Source organism: Oxyura jamaicensis, chromosome 7 (genome assembly GCF_011077185.1).
Source record: "Oxyura jamaicensis isolate SHBP4307 breed ruddy duck chromosome 7, BPBGC_Ojam_1.0, whole genome shotgun sequence".
In the NCBI taxonomy this organism is placed as follows: Eukaryota; Metazoa; Chordata; class Aves; order Anseriformes; family Anatidae; genus Oxyura; species Oxyura jamaicensis.
In genome coordinates, this window is record NC_048899.1 from 7,938,301 (window position 1) to 7,951,858 (window position 13,558).

The following is a 13,558-nucleotide window of genomic DNA, read 5'->3' on the forward strand; positions in this document are numbered from 1 at the left end:
CATCTGCCACCACTGCACCTTGGGAGCTGCTCTCCAAAGATCTCCAGCAGATCCGGAGAACTGTTAATACCTCTGAACAGCACAAACATCAGGAACTGCTCCTGCCGAAACATCAAGCCACATCTTGCAGACGAACGCAACAAAAGCTCCAATCTGGCATTAGCTGCAACTTGTGCACACCAACCTTTTGTCTCCCTGGGTGAAGGATCTGTTGGAAGCTATTTGCGTACTGGCTCCTTTCCTCTAGGAGGAGCTGGTATCTCTGCCTAAAATTAAGACTGCTTGACACTTCCTACGATAAGGCCCTGTTTTTTACTTGCTTCTCTCTTTGCCAAAAATGATTTAGGCTGAAATTTGTAGGAAATATTTTATCTTTTTGTGTGCGTGAAATTGCCATCACAACAGTTCGCCTGGCTCTGACAACGAGATGGGAGCAAACCCCACCGCTGGCTCTTCAGTTAAAACGAGTTGATCCATGACCGGCCACATTAACGAAGCCTGTGTTCTTCTCCAGATTTGTACAGTCTCCTTCAACCCCTCCTACCTGGCAGTAGTCCCACTTCAGGTACCTGCTACCAAACAGAACAAGTAGCATCCAAGTCCACCCTTTTCCTCTCACTGACAAGGGCCAGCAATCCCAGGGGATCCTCTGACCATTCCCCAAATTTCATCTCACCAGTGCTCCTCTTCTACTCTTATCAATGCAAGGAATGTGAGGTCCAGAGACACGAAACATCACCGACGTAGCTTAGTTTTTGAGGATGGGTCATGTGCATTTAAAAATCATTACTCACTGAGATGAAAAGAGGGGGGAAAAAAAGGAAAGAATCTGGCATCCTAAGAGCCTCGCTAAAGCTCTTTAAAGTGCATAATTCCATCACCGTACTGTACATAGCACACAATCTCTGAGGGGTAATTATCCATGGGTTGGAAGCCAGTGTGAATATAAGCACACTAAGTCAATATAATGTTGTGCTTGCTGCTGCTGCTTCTCTTTTTTTTGTTTCCTTTTTTTTTTTTTTTTTTATAAATCAATTTTAATTGTTGTGGATCTATTTCTGCTAATAAAAGAGAGTGAACCGATTCTGGTCGGATAGATTTCTGGATACGGAAAATGAGTGAGCAAAACATGTGAGAGTACTTACTGTATTACCAGAAATATTTATAAATGGCTCTTCCCTCCCTCGGCTGGCAGAATATCAAAGCAGTGAGGAAGCAGCACGGATGGCTTTTGAAGGGATGGAGAAAGCACAAGTCCACTCCTCCATCATCAACACGAGAAAGCGATGCCACAGGCCTCCAGCAGAAGCGCAGACTGGAACTGCTCTAGCAGTAACATCTCCCCCTCGACAAAGGGCGAGCGCTCATCCGAGGGCAAGCTGCACTAGGAAGGATCACAATGAGCCTCTACGGGGAATATACAACCTGCCTGCTGGGCTATGACAACAGAGCAGCTGGAGAGCAAGAGTTTTTCTCTCTCTCTTTTTTTTTTTTTTTTCCAGTTTGGATAAGATTCCCAGGACTGTCTGTCCTTCCAGCTGAGGACAGTGATATTCTACAAAGGCTTGATGCCAGCAAGACCAACCTAGACTCTGGGCTTGACAATAATGCCACCTTTTCCACAACACACCGCGCTCCCCCAACACACTGACACCAGCAATATAAAAATGCAGAGATGAGCAATTTTCAAGAGGCACGTGGAAAAGCATCCATGCCCTCGTGTGAAACTTCGGCTGGGACAGAAAGGGCTCTGCACCAGGCGCTCCTGCAAACAGGGCTTGTGTGCAGGTGTGCACACACCCATCCCTATACAGGGATGCAGATTCCTGCCGTGGACGTGTGCTTTTGGATAACTGCACACAGAGGGATGAAGCTTTCTACAACTGGATTAACCAAACGAAGACAGGCCAGCCGTGGCCTGCAGATTTACCTGGTGGGATGAGTCCCTTGTTGGGGTGCTGAGCTCCTAGCTGTCCCCGTGCCCAGCCAGGGACCTTGTTCCCATTGGAAGAGAGACGCAGCAAGGCGCACCAATTCCCAAGTCAGCTCGTACATGTGAAAGTGCCTGGGGGGTCCTGATTCAGTGCAATACTTAAGCAATCACCGATCTTTAACGTTAAAGTCAACAGGACTTTGGTACATACATAGGTAATTACATTAATTCATCACTGGGCTGAGCAGGCATGTTCCAGCTCACAAAAGCAATGAAAGGACATTGTGCAGGAAGAACGAAAAGCCTTGAGGAAAGGATTAGTAGTGTCACAAGTTAAACATCTCCTCCCTGATGACATACAGGATCGGGTCAACTGTGCAGACAAGCGAGAACACTGCAGCATGAAGCTAGAGGTGGTAATAGCCTGCTCAAACTACTGCCTGTAGTAGCAGTTCAGATAACAAACAATACTAATGTACAATAAACATTTTTAATAGCTTTCCTGCAGAGGGGAGGTTGAGATTTTTTGTGTGTTTAACTGCACATTGTTTCTACTCCGCATCTACTTGCCTATTTTAACTTACCTGGCAGATTTAAGTGAAAGAAATAACAATAAACTTCTCTCTATAACCAACCTCCGAAATCCTGCAGCTCTTGCTTTACAGTTCTAAAAATCATAACCTAGGAGGGCTATAACCTAATAGTGATATGCTGTCATTAACAGTCTGCTGAATTACAACAAATAATGTAGAAGGACCTGAGTGGCAACGCCGCCTCACTCTCTTAAAAACAGATCACGGAGGTTTGGTGACAGTCTGCATGTTTACCAGTTATACTGTACTTGGTAACCAACCATTAGTTATGACCAGTCTTGATCTTGGAAAAAAAATCAAAATGCATTATTTTAAAACTCTTCTTAATCTGCAATAAATATCCAAGTTCCTCGGGTGATTGTCTTCTCCTAAATCCAGGAAATATCAAGAATTTACAATAGGTCATTTGAGCACCTTCGCTGACAGCGAGCACAAAAGAGTTCGGTGCCTGCTGAAATAATTGCCAAGCAAGGATGAGATAAAGATATAAAACAAATTTATTGGCTGTCTAGCAGGCTTTACATTCAATTTGCTCTTGTCACATTCTCATCAAGAGTACGTACCTGCACAACTCTAGTTGCAAAGGTTACAACCAGAACCATGCCAGACCCAGCTAGCTCAGTGCCAGATTCGATCTGAGGGGTTCAGAAAGGCAGCACGCATACCCCCAGGTAGGACGTATAATTTTACATATCACACGTGATGCTTCATTTATCTGCTTTCATGTGGGTATCGGATCCACTGACTTCCTTTAATGTTCCCAAACGTTCATAATCGCTATTATTTACGTGCATAAGCTAAAGGCTCTTTGCATAAAGTGACTTGTTCATATAACCAATTCCTTGTTACTACTCTGCTGTTTCTCGCCTGGGGCTTTGGGAGCACTGGCTTCCTTAAAGATATCGCCCACTGGGGATTCTCACTCAAGGGAAAGAATAAAACATCCACCGTGAGGCAGAGCCTGAGACACTTAAAGCTCAGAGGCTTTTTTTAGGCACCCACACCCTGCGTGTACGCAGAGGGGGAACGTCCCAGTCTCCAACTTTCAGTTCAGGTAGGAGACATAAGGAAAGAGGAGATTTTGAATTGACCACAGAAGGCAAAAAGAAAGAATCGTATGGGTTAAAGCAAACATTTAGTTTGCTATTAAAATAACTTGAGTTGGCTCAAGACATTTATTTGAGTGAAAATAAAACATTTTGGAAATTGTGTAACCTCCCTTTCAAGGGCCAGCCCTTTACAGCTCAAATAGATCATCTTCAAGCAAACATGGAAACATTTTCTACTTTTAAGCAGCAAAAGCCATTTCAATGTCAGGAAGTGTTTTCTCCCCCAACGTTTTCATCAGACTTGACTCAAATTTCGTTTTGGTCCCGCTCGCAGGCTGCCTTTTTGGACACATTGATTGCTTGCTGTTTCTACCTAGCAGTTACCACAGCATATCATTCCCAGCAGGCTGGAAAGACGCAAACCACTCTCAAGCTAGTCTCCTGCATCAAGAAGTAGGGAATATGTTTAAGTCTAGGAATTTTTGGAATAGGCATCGTTTAAATAACCAAAAAAAATAACAATAAAAAAAATGAAACAAACAAAAAAACCACAGCAACACAACTAAAACCACCAAAAACTGAAAGACGTGAAGCATCTCTATGTCCTCAACTATGACGACCACACGTGATGGCACGGATAGGCAATACCTGCATTTAGAAAAGCCCCTCACTTCTCTGGACCTTAAACCTCCACTGGAAGTCAGCTAAGGCACCTCCGTAAGTCTTACTCGGCACCTAGCTGCATCTTTAGATGTCTAAACAAACCTTTAAACCAGAATCTAAAACTCTCTGCAACTCATTTCATCTACAAAACAGGCTGTAACTCCTTACCTTGTGGGGGATCAGCCACAATAAACTGATTAACAGTGGAGATTAATGTTTGTGCACTGAAGTCAATGGAAGTAGAAACAAATCCTAATTCAGCCTAAGTGGCACACGCTGCTTACAGGAATCCCAGCATTTGTAAAGCAAGTGCCTTCTCCATCAGAGACGAGATACATCTGCTTGCAAAGAAACTTGCACAATTTTCATTTCATATATTTTGGCTCAAGCTAGTAGTAGCAGCCTGCCTCTCCTATGAGCCCTTCAGAAAAAAATCTCTCTGTACATCCTTGAAGTTCTCTACTGTTGGGTGCAACAGAATTGATGCAGAACAACTTGGAATGTAAATTCTTGTGACAACTGAAGTTTAACACAGGCTGCAAGAAAAGGAAAGAAAGGCAGGACTTCGCATATGTTTGCACAAAAGAGAAATTGTTCAAGTAAGTGGGAAAAATCTTCTAACCCTAACATCTTATATCATGACCATGCCCATTGGCACGTCTTTCACAAAGACCGCGCTGAATCCATAAGTCGCTATTTCCAGTGCTGGAAGCATGGCCAGATACTGCGCAAAGGAAAATTAGTTTGTGTCACTACAGCGAGTTTTTCTTATACTGCAAACAGAATAGATTAATCAAAAACAGAATCTGGATGTTAATTGAAGACAAAATACGACATTAACAGTAATTTGGCAAGAAAAACCCACTACGTCTGCTAAAATATCTATTTCAATAGACACGGAACAAAATCCTACTTAGTCCTTAATACATTTTATCCTCTCCCTCTAGTTAAACACAGGGCATGACTAGCGCTGGCTTTAAACGGGGGTTTTATTACACAGAAAATGTCAAGGCTGTCATTGAGAAAGTCCTGAAGATGTAAGGCAGGCCCCAGCTCCAGCAGAGTGAAGAACCCTACCCCCTTTGGGGTCTTCAGTGACACTTGAAGCATTCGCTCAGACTGACTGAGCCCAAGCTCTCTGTGGCACTGCTATCTCCCCTACCTTCTCAGCTGGCAAGGGCATTTTGAGCAGGAATTCCATCTGGATGCTAGAAATCTTCTCAATTTAGAACTCATCCAGACTTGCACACATCTGCAAGAAGCTTTGATTTCTAGACACCAAAGGCTTCCTGCAGGAAAAAAGCTTCTGTGAGTGGTTTCCCACCCACTCGAGCAGAATGGCTGGTAACAGACCCATTTCACCCGTGCTTTTGGGTAGAAAAGGTACATATATATATATATATATAAAATACACACACCACATATATACATGCACACATTCCTGCTGGTGAAGCTACACTCTCTCCTTAGTTTGGGTTTGGTTGTCCCTGCCTGAAACCATGAGAGCATCCTGCACTCCTCAGAGCACTGTCCATCCCACAGCTCAGCGCTGCAGGTTTTCCCGAGAAATGCCTGTGATGGTTCACTGGGCATCTCCTCCCGCAGCACGCCTGCTACCACCAAGAGGAATATTGCCAATGTACGTTATCAGAAAACACAAGCCTTGAAGAGCTGCCAGTTATTTTCCCTGGTGGCACCAGAAGTGCTGTCCCAGGGCTTTGTTCCTATCGCGTCTTCATCTGCCTGCGAGAGAAGTTGGTGCCAGAGCACTGCCTTCTGGTACCTGGCGGACATCATCAGCCACTGGTGAGTCAAGCCAACGGCAGGACCAAACGAAATGGATTTGACCAGAGGTTACCAACCTTCTTTCAGCCAAATGCTCCATCTTTGCAAAAGAAAACGGGATTATTATCCTATCTGCCTTCTTTTTTGAGGGGAAAAAAGGGAGGGCAAACTTTCAACCTTCTTAAAAAGGCAGTGAGCTTTCTGCATTCCTGACCTTTCACTCGCAGAGGGAATGCTGATTTCTTGCTGAGCTATGGCTCTGATCATCCTTGCCAAAGCTAAGATGTACACGAGCTGGCTCACCCTTGTTTCCACTGGCTGCTGGAGCATGCCAAAGAGACTGTGTGCCCTACTGCCTTCAGCACTGAGCCAAGCAACGTGATACTTTTCAGAACCTTATATAGCACTTTAAGAGCTGTACAGAGGAGCTCTGCACAGGATGGCATAGAGGGCAGTGGTGCAGGGAAGTTGAGAAATGTCTTCTGCTTTTGCTGTCAGGAAGATCAAACGGTCAGTTTGAAAGTGGGGCATGATAAACTCCCTAAATTTTTGGAGTCAAAAGTTAGTTGAAAGACTAGAATAACACGGAGTAGGAGGGGGAAGTGGATGTGCTCACCCAGAGACAAAAAAAGCAGCTTTATTCAAGCACTGCAGTATGACAACCATGCATTGCAAATGCCCCAGTGAAATGAAAATGTGCAGTCAATGCAGGAGGCCCGAGGTTTCAGCACTCACAACGTGAGCCAGCAAACAGAAGCCCTGTGGGAGCCGCGTTTGGCGGTGCCATTGCTCCTAAGAAGCCCAATAGGAAACAGTCGCGCTGAGCTACTACTCTGAAACACCAAAGTTGCTGTTTGAATGGCCGTGCTACCACCCCTTCCATCAGAGCTGTGCCTGCAGACCCCAGACGAGGCCAGGCTCTTGTCCTGCTCAGTGAGTACAAACAAGAAGTGCAGCAGCAGCAAGGCAGGAGGCCTGTACCTGCAGTGCCCTGCCCATTTATCCAGCCTGTTATTTGCTGTGCTGCCAATACATGACATAACCCTACCACTCCGATCTTTATTTCAAAATTAGTAAAAAAAGGCATCCGTTTCATTTCCTGCAAGTTCCAGCACAGAGCTGGGGTGCTCTCTATCAATATCAGCAGACAGACTGTATCTTCAGAATTTGGCCCAAGATGTTAAAGGGTTATTTTAAGGAATGCTTTTTTTTTTTTTTTCCCTCTCCATTTGTTTGTTTTGGAATTGATACCAGGAAAAAAAAATGTAACTAGGAAACAGAATACATAACTGCCTGAGGTGATGTACAAGAAGTTTCTTCGCATTCTCTGACTCTTTCCTGGTTAAAACCAGTTCGCCTGGGGATGGGCCAGCTGGGTTTCGGCTTCCCCTGCTTTCCCAGCATCCCACACACTAACGTGACCTTCATTAGCTCAACACAGCAACTGGATCCAGCTAACAAAATCCAACACATGTAGGCACTTGTCCCCCTTGTCCTCAAGGGTAGAGAAACAAGGATGCAGTTGTTCCAAAACTGGCCTCGCCGTTTCCAATCCTCATCCTCGCGTAACCGATGCTATCAGGGCTGCTCGCTGCTGGCCAAAGGCTGCAGCAGCTTCTTGGAACCAAACTGCTCACTTTCTGCTCTCTGCAGAAGGATTAACCAACAGCTGCTCCCTTGAGGAAGCGTGGACCTAGGGAGGGAGCTTTGTGACGGCTTACAACACATGATGCGGAACTAGTAGCCAGGCTTCTGGTGGCTGGATGTCAGAGCGTTTGCTGGTGAGAACAACAACCAAGCCACAACAGAAACCCTCCAAACAGTAGCAATCTGGTACAGTTGGAGGGAATTTGGGGGGTGAAGGAGGGAAAGATCCAGGCTGCAAAACTGCATGTTTAGAGATGCAGCAGAGATAGTGGGGAAGGTACTGGGGAAGGTACTGATTACAGACCAGCCTCACGTTATTTGTTCAATCTCTTCATGTTTTCAGCAGAAATTCTGCTAAAAAAAGGCCAGTAGCTATTGGCAGCAGACAGCAGGACACCATTAGGAGCTAAAATAAATAAAGTTAAAAAAATAAAAAGAAGGATCTCTCTAGATCGTTCTAAGGACCAACACTTAGGAGCGCAGACCCAGCCGTATGCTGCCTGCATACCACTGCCTGCAATGAAACTGCTTTTCTGCACTTACAGGCTGAGAAGCTTCAGCCCTAATAATTCAAATGTTGAAGTCTGCACCTGACGTAGAGCAGAACACTCCAGTAAATACAGGGACTGTGTTATTTTACTGACTGATAAGCTCTTTGCTGCATATCAGGCTGTGCTATTACTTGTTACGTGCCTCCTCCCAATCTTAAAACGCCAAATTGGATCTTTACCCGCAAACAGCCCATCGGTGGAAGCGGCCCTTTGCGAAGTGGCTGTGCTGTCTTAGCTACAGACCTGGAGGCAGAGCTGAAGCCTCGCTCCAGATGAAGCTTGAAGCCCTCCTGAATCAACTCGGCTGTAAATGGATCTCTGATTTGTCCGAGCCAGAGGCAGCTGGGTGTGCTGCCAGCCCAGGCAGGAAGGAGACAAAAGCTGGCACAGCCCGTGGTTGGGGGCCAGGTAAGAACAAGGAGGACCCTCAGCATGTTACTGACCATGATGCAGGTGTAAGGCCCTTTTAGACTGGGGCTCTTTCTGGCATTCCCTCTTAAAAATCACTGAAAGCTCCACCAAGGCCACAGACCAAGTAACCAGAACAGAAACAGGCAATGGGAGACAGCAGAGGTATAAAGTACTTGCACAAGGAGCGTTATGGCTTTGGTGGGATTGGTCAGCTTAGTTCATCTAAGAGACCAGTGAGAAGTGGAAGTGTTTCTTTATAACATTCAGTAAATACCTCTCAGAACTCTGATCCTTGGTAAGGACTGTATGTACCACAGCAACACCAGAAGGAATGAAAAAGTATCATCAAACTTGTGCAGCAGTAGCCTGGTAGGTGAGATGCCCACCTGCACCACTCCAACATCACTGCTATCCCCTAAGCTTGCACAAACGTCCCGCACCAGGGTCTTCCTCTCTGCCCCTCGCAGATGTATGCCAGAGTGACCAGTCCCCAGACTGTGTCTCTGCCATCTGAAATGGAGAATGCTGTCACCTTGAACCCCAGTTTCATCTCGGGTGCAATCTTCTGGCGGTGATCCTCCATCACGCACGGGAGCTCCACGCGCAGACAGCGCCCGGCTGATGCTATGAAGATGGTTACTGTTATGAGCAGTGAGCATATCAAAACAACCACTGTATTTCAAGTTACCAACATGAGAGGTGGCCTCGCCACACTCAAATTCCAGAAGGGTTTTGTGCCTGCATTCCCATCTCTGTCCTTCCCCGTGGTGAGTTTAACCATCACCTCCCCGCTCCCTGCTGCCAGGGCAAATTTATGCCACCTCGCTTTACACATCTAACAGCCGGTTAGCCAAGTCCCCGCTAGCACTGTCTAGGCTCCCTGTGAAGTCAATCCAAATAAATGCGCATCTCCAGAGGGCAAATAATTTCATCCCACCTAATCTGCGAGATGATTTCTGGAAGAGCCTACAGGAGCTGATGAAACGACTAGTTTGAACCAGCCATCTAGCCTCTGCACGGCTGAGGTTCCTCGAGACAAATTCCACGCAGACAGGACTCCATTCAGCACACAACTCGGCAGATCCTTAGACAGAAAGGGGAAAAATCTTCCACTAATCGTGTCAGCTGAAGCCTTTTATTACTAAAACAACAGCCTTAAATCACCTTCAGAGCAAGTCATCCTCACTAGACAACAAGTAAATCTGGGTCATATTGCTACGCCCTTTCATCTTCCAGGTGGCTGAGACTCCCCACCATCACCTCTCCTCTGCTTTATTCCCTGTTTTGTCCCCTCAAAAACCCTAAAGGACATGGCTCACCCCTACCTTTATTTCTGTGTTTTGCACATGATGCTGAAGTTGAGCTCTTCTTACCTTATTATAAGCCCTGTTCAGATTTGACAAAGTTTTAGGCAGAGTATTTTACGATAATAGAAGTGGTTATTCCAAATTCCCTATTACAGATCAAGGGTGAATCTATGCCAGAAAAAAATATCTTGTACTTACTCCAATTACTGTATTGACTCTTGGAGGAATAAATAAATAAATAAAAATGACAACTACCTCAAACTGGGACTAGGGAAAGGTAATGTACACTTCTCTGTACACAGCCAAATCCTCTAGCAATGCTGATTTTAGTAATGCCTGAGGTCAATATTCTTCTGCTCTGCAGAGGTAAAAAACAGACCCTTTTCTTTTCCCTCTTTCCATGGGAGAAGCAACCACAGAGAAACAGAAGTGAAAAGCCACGGGGAGGCATACACTCATAGGAAAGCTTTGGTATTCTACAACTTCACGAGGTTATAGGCATCCACACCACGCATCGTATGATAGCACGAAACCTCCCATCAGATCTCTGTGAAACAACAAAAGGCAAACTACCAATAACCAAGGGGACAGGATGGTTTGAGAAGCCCAGAACCAGGCAGAACTCAGACACACAGAGGTCAGAAGAGGTTGTTGTGATCTCGCCTGCCCTCTCTAGGCACAGAGTTTCTCCCATCCGTGCCTGCACAGAAGCCACAGCCCGCTGGCTGCCACCTTTCCCCAAACCACTCGTATTCCTTTGCTGCCGGTGCCACATGCAGGTAGTTCAAAGGTTTCTACCAACTCACTTCCCTCCCTTGTAAATGACGAGCAGGTTACATACACAGCTCCTCCAAGGACAGTTCCCAGCTCTAACGGTGCTGCGTGACCCATCCCGAAAATACCAGCACGTGGCTGTCTAACGCTGTCCTTCTGCCCAGGACACCGAGCAAGGCAAGGTTTAATCCCAGGCTACGAGAGAGGATGAGAGCGTGCTGCTGGAAAGCAGCACATCAGCAGGAGCTGGAGTTTTTCCCAACTTCCAGCACTGCGAGGGCACAAGTCCTGCAAGCTGACTTGCACGGCTCCCCTGCCCAAAAGCGGCAAGCCTGTAGGAGGGACCTATAAACTTAACAGAAAAGAAATCCTCTATGTTTCCTTAAAGGAAAAAAAAAAAAAGAGAGAAAAAAAGGTCCTAAAGAAACACATAGGGAATTATAGAAAATATCTAAGCAATACCTAGGGCATGAAAAAAGAAATCTAGAAAAAAATCTTCCTACAGTGAAATGTGATGGAGCAACAGGTTTTCCGTGCTACTTGAAGGGGAAAAAGTGGCTATTTGTCTTATATTAAGAATGGCTGGTCTTAGGTTAGATATTACTCTAATAGGCATTACCACCAGTTGGCTCCAGTGCTGGAAAACAGATCCATGCTCCCTGCAATAAGTTGACGGCTGTGACTCTCAGGAAGCCCAAGGTGTGGTCCTTGCTGGCAGGTGGTGAGGTGTTTGTTTGCCAGCCTTTCCCCAAGTGGAGGAAAGGTGCTAATAAGTGAACGCTGCGGAAGAAGAGCAAGAAGGGAGAGACAGGATTCCCTTAAGTGAATTTCCCACGTTCAGTGGACATGCATGTTTTGGCCCCGTGACCAAAGCGTGTGTCAGAGCAAAAGGAGACCCGCTGGCCAACAGGGCTCCTATCGCTCTGCACTGGCACGCACGAGATGGCCAACCTTTGCTACATCTCCTTGTTCGGAGCCACAGGCAAACAGGCTTGGGAACAAAGAAAGCACGGAGCATGCATATATCCTCCGGACCAACTACGGAGTGAGTGAGGACAATCCACTCTTTCCTATCAGACTGCTGCTAACAGTCACCAGAAGATATTTGCATCCCATATGATGCCATGCTTCCCAAGATTTGGAAGGGATTTAGTGAACTATTCTGCCCAATGCTCGCCGTGTGAGGCAGGCGGGGAAACACTCTTACTCGTTTCCTTGCAGAGGCGAGAAAAATGAAACAGAAAGGTGAAGCAGCTCGCTGAAGTCTGCCCCATGAGCCAGAACTAGATTTCACCACCTCCTGCCTCCCAACCTTGTTTTCATTCCTGCAGACCACAGCACCTCTCAGATCTGCTCCAGGTGAGCAGATAACACACGTGTACTTCATACCACAGAGGAGGAAAAGTCATAGCGAGAAATGACTCAAGGATTCAAAGGTTTGGCGTGATTTACAGCTAAGCACCCTGGGAACGGTGGAGGCTGATGATACTCGAAAGTGAGTAGGTAAAAGCAGAAAATTAGGACTGGGGCAGAGGTGCTGGGCTGAGCACAACGACCTGACTGCAAACAACTTTTCTCACTTTCCCGGTGCCCTCAGAAGCCTTCAGACACAAGGCAATTGACATTTCATTCACAAATCCCTGGTACTATGCCCAGTTAACAACTCAGCACCCTCTCTCCATGGCCAAAGATCAGTTATGATTTTCAGGGGGGGAGGTGGGAGGGGGTGGTAACATCTTTATCAATAGCATCATTCCTTAGGGCACTGCCAGCACAGACACCCAAGGGATGTACAATTAAATCCTATTGTCCGTAAGTCTTTTATAGTGGATTTCCTAGGGTTTTTGGTCGCTGAAAAGTTCAAGTGACAAAAGCCAGCTCAGACTTACCCTTCGTATGTGTTGTCCTGGTTCCGACCTCCTAAAACACAACTGCTAATTCCTCCTAGTTAGAAATAGGAAGCTTTATTCAACTGCCCAGCTCTACCTCAATAGCGAAGGGCACTGCTTTCCAGTGATATCTCCCCCAGCCTCACCAAGTTGGACTTGAAAATAAATCTCAGATTCTGGAAATAGAAAGCTATCATGCCTAGACTTACAGCAGCTGGAACAGCACAAGTACTCCAAGGTGAAAGGCGGTATGGCCAGAGGCACTGCAGAAGTTGAGATGCATGCTTAACTTACAAGCCCTGAAGTTACAGGCTAATTTCAGTACTTGGTGAATCTTAAAATAAAGCCTCCATGTAAGCCTTTTTAGGCTCGTGGCCCTCATTCGCGTCTAACTGAAGAAATGAAAACTATCATTATACGAGCCTAGCTCTGGAAAAGGCTTATTCCCAAATAGATCCTATTTACGGGCCAAGCTCTACCCTCCCATGTTTACACGCAACTCCTATAAAAAAATTAAACGCTGTCCCCTGAAGATCACGAGATCGTGCAAATACACCCAGCCTCCCGAGCACGCTCAGGCTGGCTGGTGCCAACTGGAGGGAGACTCCTGGAAGCTTTACAGAGAGAGGCTGCAGCACCCACTGCTCCCTTTGCACCGAGCTGCTCCGGCAGGGTGGCAGCGGGCATCACAGCAGTGCTGGGGCACGGTGCTGTCCCCTTCCATGCTGATATATGGGCTAACTTAAAGGCAACCCAAGCAAACCTGCAGCTGCTGTCACCCCTCCAACTGCAGGTGTGCTTTAACAGGAGCAGAGGACCCCAAATTCCTTCCAGGAACTAGCCCTTAATGACCTAATTTCAAATTTTCACTTATCACAGACAAAAATCTAGGGTTACAGCCAAATACCTGAGTTCCCATTGCCATAGGAAAGGTGCTGTATTTTAGTTTAAGATGT

General features: G+C 46.1%; 1 protein-coding gene across 22 annotated transcripts in view; it reads right to left on the bottom strand.

The window, feature by feature from the left end:
- IKZF2 (IKAROS family zinc finger 2) overlaps window positions 1-13,558 on the bottom strand; it is a 113,251-nt gene that overhangs the window by 64,123 nt on the left and 35,570 nt on the right. Inside the window, exon 1 of one of the 22 annotated variants that reach the window (XM_035331401.1) lies at window positions 4,407-4,495. The exons of the other annotated variants lie outside the window; for them this stretch is intronic. The gene's annotated coding sequence lies outside the window, so the exon portion shown is untranslated. Of the gene's footprint in view, window positions 1-4,406; window positions 4,496-13,558 lie in introns of those variants that run through there. 22 annotated transcript variants of the gene reach the window in all.